Genomic DNA, 6,510 nt, shown 5'->3' on the forward strand with positions numbered 1-6,510 from the left:
CCTTCGCAGTGAAAGGCAAAAGCGGATGGAGTTAAATACATTCTTCTACCGCGTGAAGCTTCTTGAACGATGGAGCTCTTACTGCCCTTTGTGGTTGTCTGTTGAACTGCACGTCCTTGGTCTTGTTATTTCGTTCAGTTTCTAAAGACCAAGGGTGTTGATACTTTAAAATGGTTCCCACTTGGATAGAGACATAGCACTTTGGCTCGTTCAGTTTCTAAAGACCAAGGGTGTTGATACTTTAAAATGGTTCCCACTTGGATAGAGACATAGCACTTTGGCGAGTGCCCAAAGTTACGCTGGCTTTAATGACTTAACCCAACACACATGGAAGCCCAAATAAGTCTCCTAACGTGTGTCTCTCCAGTCCCAACTGTGAAAAATGCAGGTGTTGGTACTCCACATTTGCCTCCCTTTCCTCCCAGCTAATAATGGAACTGTTTGGGCAATTGTCTTTTTCATGACATTAGAAAATGTGAAGAAAATTAATTTTTACAAAAAGAAATCATTTAAATTTGAACTTTTTGGATAAAGATGTAGCTTGGTGGTAGCGCTTGCCTCTGCACACAGAACCCTGGTTTAGATGCCCAGCGCAGACAGAAAGTTATACCTTACACATTCAGGTTTTTGAAATACACGTAAGAATCTGGATCCCATACCGCCATGTGGAACAGTTAATGAGTCACTGGAAAAATAGTGTAATTGTTTTTTTAATTTTCCTTTCAGTTGAACTCTGAGGTTCATGCTGTCAGTCCCTGGAAATGCCGTGATTTCCCACCATGAACCTTCTCATTTCTGCATCCCTGTTCTTTGTGACTGTATTCCTCACTGTGTCTTCCCTTGTACAAAAGAGGTTTCGAAGGAGCAGTTCATTTTATTAAATATGTCCTAAAATGTTCCTAGTCTGAGTTCCTTACCTTTCCTCCCCTCCCTGTTTCCATTCTCGAAGAAATCAAGGAAGATAAACTGCTACCTGAGTGAATACTGCTTACCGTTTCTAGTAGCGTCTTGTAGGTTATTGAATTAAAACTTGATTGAATCCGGAAAGAAAATGAAACCATTGACACCCTTAGTCCTGAAATCCTCAACCCAGCCAGTCGCAAGCCCTGGTTTTTAGCTCTGGGTATACCTTGGAAGCGCCTGGAAATGGTGTGGAAAAGTACTGATGTGTCGGGTACCATTCTGGGACTGAATTTGAAAGCTCTGCACAGGAGCTCAGTATCCAGATTTCAGACATCGCTGCCGAGGCCGCTTCTAGTCCGGGCAGGTCAGAGAGCCTTGCTCTTCTCGTGTGTGGCCTATTCCACGTGAGTCCTTTTTGACAGCTGTTATACATGTCAGGGACCAACTCTAGAAATGGTAACCCCACCTCAGCCACATTCCAGCCTACTAAAGTGAAGTCACGTGCAATGCGGTGGCTGAACCTTTGTCACGTGACTGCAATCCGAACAGCAGCCGCCTTCTCACCACACAGACTCTAGGGCCCTTTCGTCTGTCCTCCTCCTTGTGTTTTAGCTGCTGTTCAGTGTCACCACGATGGGAATGAATCATCCCAGCCACCACATCCCAGACACACTACAGCAGGCCATAAAAACAAGACACAATATGCAGTTTAGTCATTTAATCTGCTGCCAGGGTGTCTGCTGCCTTAACTCCAGGAGGTCCTGAATAGTTTAATAATACAGAATAATTCACTAAGTGTCTGTTGAATTAATTTGATGAGCTTGGGATATACTCCTGGGGTGGGCACAAGGTGGATAAGAAATACCAGTTTGGCTCCCTGAATTCTGAGGGCTCTAATGATCCCACCATTTCTCAATTGTGTGTGAAACTAATGAGTCAGGAACTTGCTGTACGAGGAGAGACAGCCTGGCAGGGCAGGGCTTCTGGCCTTGTTCACAGAATGTCCATTCTCTTTTGTTTTCTCATAGTTGCTCTCTAAAATTTTATAAGTGTGGGCACTTTTTTTAAAAAAAGATTTGTTTTGTTTTTGCTGTGTATCAGTGTGTATTTCTGTGCACCTGGGTGTAGAGGACAAAAGAGGGTGTCTGAGCCCCTGGGTCTAGAGTCACAGGCAGGATGAGATGCCCTCTGTGACTGCTGGGAACCGAACTCGAGTCCTCTGGAACAACAGCCATGCTCTTAGCCGCTGAGCCATCTCTCAGACCCCTGATAGATTCTTTGAAATGTTTTAGAACATTGGTGATAAAACCAAAAGGCTGGGGTGGTGATGCACACCTTTCTTTTCAGCATGCTGGAAGCAGAGGCAGGCGGATCTCTAAGTTCTTCATGTGTGGTAAGATTGATTCAAAACAACAGCAACAAAACCCTGAAAGATTCTTTTTAAAGCTTTAGGGTGTTGTGCACACTATGTGTGCAGTATATGTACTTGACTTGGAATTTTATATTCGAACACCTTGCTATATGTCAGCATCCTCAATTTATTGCCATGCAATTGTGGAACCCAGAGTTTTAAGGAAGCTCATGTGCCCGTTGCCCAGGAATTAGCTAAGACAGCCACGTGCCATTCACTAAATGAGTCTAATCTTTCCTCATGTGCTTGTGCTCCTTTTCCTTTGTGTGCACTGCTCGCTATTCTGGAACTCTTCCTTCCTCTTTTGTTATCTTATAGAAATCATCTCAAAGATACTTCGGTAAGAAGCATCCTCAGGTTCTCCCATGCAGAATTACTGTCTCACACATTCTGTGCTTTAACTGTAGAAGCTGAGACGCACTCAGCATCATCTCCCTGTGTGCTGGGGAGGATGCAACAATGAGCCCCAGCTCATTCAAGCCTCAGCTGCCGTGCCTTTCCCACCATGGTGGACTGTACCCTCAAACAACCAGGGTTTGTTTGAAGGAGAGAACAGACTCCCTCATGAACTGACCTCCACGTTCACACACATACACACACACACACACACACACGCACACACACACACACACAGAATAAATGTAAAAACGATATTTTGAAGACTACAGAAACAACTAAATGACAGTACTTCCCTACCAATTCTTGCCTTAAATGTAAATTTATTAAAATTTACAATCAAAAGACCTGTTGACTTAATAGTTTGTTTTTTTAAGTTCTAACCATGTTTTCCATGAAATACTTAGTTTTTCTATTACTCCACCGGCACTGGAGTTACAAACAGTTGTGAGCTGTCATGGGGGTGCTTCTGGGAATTGAACCTGCATCCTCTGGAAGAGCAGCCAGTGCTCTTAACCTCTGGGCCATCTCTCCAGCCCCCTGATGAATATTGATGCAAAAAGAAACCTCTCAAAAATATTACCAAACAAAATTCAACAGTACATTAAAAGGAATATTTGCCACCACGATCAATTGGAATTTATTCTTGGAATGCAAAGACGAGTTAAAACATGAAAATCTGTCAATGTAGTACATCATATTAATAATGAAGGGGAAACACTCGCATGATGATCTCAAGTGGTTCAGATAAAGCATTTGATATCTAGCCCTTTGATCATATGGCACTCAACGAATCAAAAATAGAATTAACCCAAGGCAGTGAGTGAGATGACTCAGTAGGTGAAGGAGCTTTTGTCACCAAGCCTGATGACTTGAGCTTTGTCCCAGGGACCCAGATAGTGGAAGGAGAAGAACAAGGCCTTCAGGTTGTCCTCTGACCTATGCATGCACACACACAACGGTGATATATATCTTTAGGAAGATATATATATATATATCTTTAGGAAGATGAAACTTCTTATACTTGTGGATTAAAAAAAGAAGACTGTCTAGAATAGACAATACACAAGATAGTTTCTTCAGCAAATGGTGTTAGAAAAAAATGGGTACCAGCCAAGGAAACAATGAAATTGGACCCTAAGACTAAACCTCATTTACAAAAATTAAGACAAATTAGTTTTAAATTCTTAGTTTTAATGGAAATTAAAACAAACATAAAATGATAAATGTCCAGGATGAAACGTATCGGGAAATTCTCACAATATGTGATCTTCAATGGTTCCTTAAATAACACTATAACCAAAGGTAACTTCCACAAACAGAAAGTTTTCTTTCTGTTTCTATGTCAACACCATGACCAAAAAAGCAACATGGAGAAGGAAAAGGTTTATTTAGTTTCCACTGTCCATCACTGTCCATCACTGAGGGAAGCCAAAGCAGGAACCTGGAAGCAGGAACTGAAACAGAAACTGTGGAGGGATGCTACTATGTGGCAAAAGCCTGTTTCCCGAAACAGAAACTGTGGAGGGATGCTACTATGTGGCAAAAGCCTGTTTCCCGAAACAGAAACTGTGGAGGGATGCCACTATGTGGCAAAAGCCCGTTTCATTTGTCTCAACTAAAATGGGGTCTGGGAACGTAATTCAGTCGGCAGAGTGCTTGCCTGGTGTATATGGAGCGCTGGAGTTGATCCCAGCACCACATAAACCAGGCGTCGTGGTAAGGGTCTGTAACCCTAGAACTCAGGAGACTGAAGCAAAGGAATCACAAGTTCAAAGTCATTGTAGGCTGCTTAGCAAGTTTGAAGCCAACCTGGGCTACATGAGATTCAATCATCATCATCATCATCATCATCATCATCATCATCATCATCATCATCATCATCATCACTGAAACAAAGTCCACAGAAATAGGAAATAAAAATGGCAGATAGCAGAGAGCTACAGGGATGGGTCAGTTGTTAAAACTACGTACTGCCCTTGCAGAGGACTCGGTACCCATATGGCAGCTCACAACTGTAGCAGGCTTTCTTGAACCACCATCCCCAAATCATGCCATGGAGGCTTATTATTAATTATATAATAAGCTTTATATAACTTATATAACTAAGCTTTAGTTTAGGCTTGTTTCTAGCTAGCTTTTTTTTATTTTTTATTTTAACTTAACCCATTCCTATTCATCTATGTGCTGCCTGAAGGCTGGTTTACCACATCTACACACTGTCCATCTGCTTCCCTGCTTCCTCCGTGGCAGGCTGGCCCCTGGCTGATTGGCTGGCTCCCCTTTTCTTTCTGCCCACCAGACCTGCCTATAAGCAGTGACTATGCTTTCATTTCCCAGCCACACAGACCCGAATAATCATGCAGAAACTATATTAATTACAACACTGTTTGGCTGATGGCTCAGGCGTTATTTCTAGCTAGCTCTTACATCTTAAATTTACCCATTTCTATTAGTCTATGTAATAACACCACGTGGCTGTGGCGTTAACTCATTTTCTATGTCTTGTCTCCTCAGTGGCTGGCTGACATCTGACCTGACTCCACCTTCTTTTTCTCTGTATCTCTGCTCGAATTTCCCACATGGCTTTACTCTGCTAAGCCATTGGCTAAAACAGCTTTATTCATTAGCCAGTAAAAGCAACACATATAGAGAAGGACATCCCTTATCACCCACCTATTCTACCTCTGCCTAGCTATTGGCCATTCAGCTTTTTATTAAACCAATCAGGAGCTTCTTAGGGAGGCAAAGTAAAACAGCAACCCATCTTTACATAGTAAAACAAATATTCTATTCCACAATACACAATTGCCTGTAACTCCAGTTCCAGGAGATCTGATGTCCTGTTTATGGTGCACATACGTGCAGGTAAAACACTCATACACACAAAATAAAAATAGACAACATCTGTTTGATAATGAAATGGTTGATTCCAGTGGGGAGGACTTGTTTAATGGGTGTAGACTTCAGATTGCCAAGGTGACAAAAGTACTATAGACTTGCCCCCCGAAAACTGTGACTATGTCAAACACTGAGAAAATATGCACCCCAAAGAGGCTAAATGGTAAAATCTATGTTTTTCTAACCAAAATTCAGATTAGTGAATGAATCAGTGAACTTACCCCTTGGTATGGTCCAAGAAATGCAACCACAAAAGAGTCAGCAAGATGCTGGCTGGCTTTGGAGCTGAAGGGGGAGGGTGGCCTCTAGAAGCTGGAGAGGCAAACAGACTCTTGTCTGTAGAAATGGAGGAACACGGCCCCACTGACACACTGATGTTAGGATTTTCATGGCTTATAGAATGGAACAAGACTCAGTTAGTTTTGCTCTGAGCCACTTGAGTTTGTGTTAATTTGTTGGAGCGGCAACTGAAAGCTAATACACCATGCCACTTTTGAGAAGTGGTGTCTTCCTAGACAACAGCGTCAAACCCTAGCCCTGCCACTCTGGCTTCCTGACCCTGTTCACTTAGCTTTTCCATGGCTCAGGCTGTCCGTCCATAAAGTAGGGCTATCGATAACACCTATCCCTTGAGGGACCAAGGTGTTGACAGTGTCATCTCCGATTGAAGCAGCCAGTAAGTTAGCATTTGGCAGTAGCAGATGGCAGCTAAGTCTGTGGAAATGCAAGAACCGTCTACTTCTTTTATATTTATTATTGTTGTTCTGTGAAAGGAAGGTGACCTACTCACTTTGATCTTTGTTTGGCTTCCCCCTGATAGAGGAGGAAAGGCATCTGGCGCACTCTGCAAGGAAACGTGTGTGTGTGTGTGTGTGTGTGTGTGTGTGTGTGTGTGTGTG

General features: G+C 42.7%; 1 protein-coding gene across 2 annotated transcripts in view; it reads left to right on the top strand.

The window, feature by feature from the left end:
* Positions 1 to 6,510, top strand: part of Tmem19 (transmembrane protein 19) — a 60,055-nt gene that overhangs the window by 43,720 nt on the left and 9,825 nt on the right. The window contains exon 8 of one of the 2 annotated variants that reach the window (XM_026784514.1): positions 727 to 885. The exons of the other annotated variant lie outside the window; for it this stretch is intronic. The gene's annotated coding sequence lies outside the window, so the exon portion shown is untranslated. Of the gene's footprint in view, positions 1 to 726; positions 886 to 6,510 lie in introns of those variants that run through there. 2 annotated transcript variants of the gene reach the window in all.

Source organism: Microtus ochrogaster, chromosome 24 (genome assembly GCF_000317375.1).
Source record: "Microtus ochrogaster isolate Prairie Vole_2 chromosome 24, MicOch1.0, whole genome shotgun sequence".
Taxonomy (NCBI): domain Eukaryota; kingdom Metazoa; phylum Chordata; class Mammalia; order Rodentia; family Cricetidae; genus Microtus; species Microtus ochrogaster.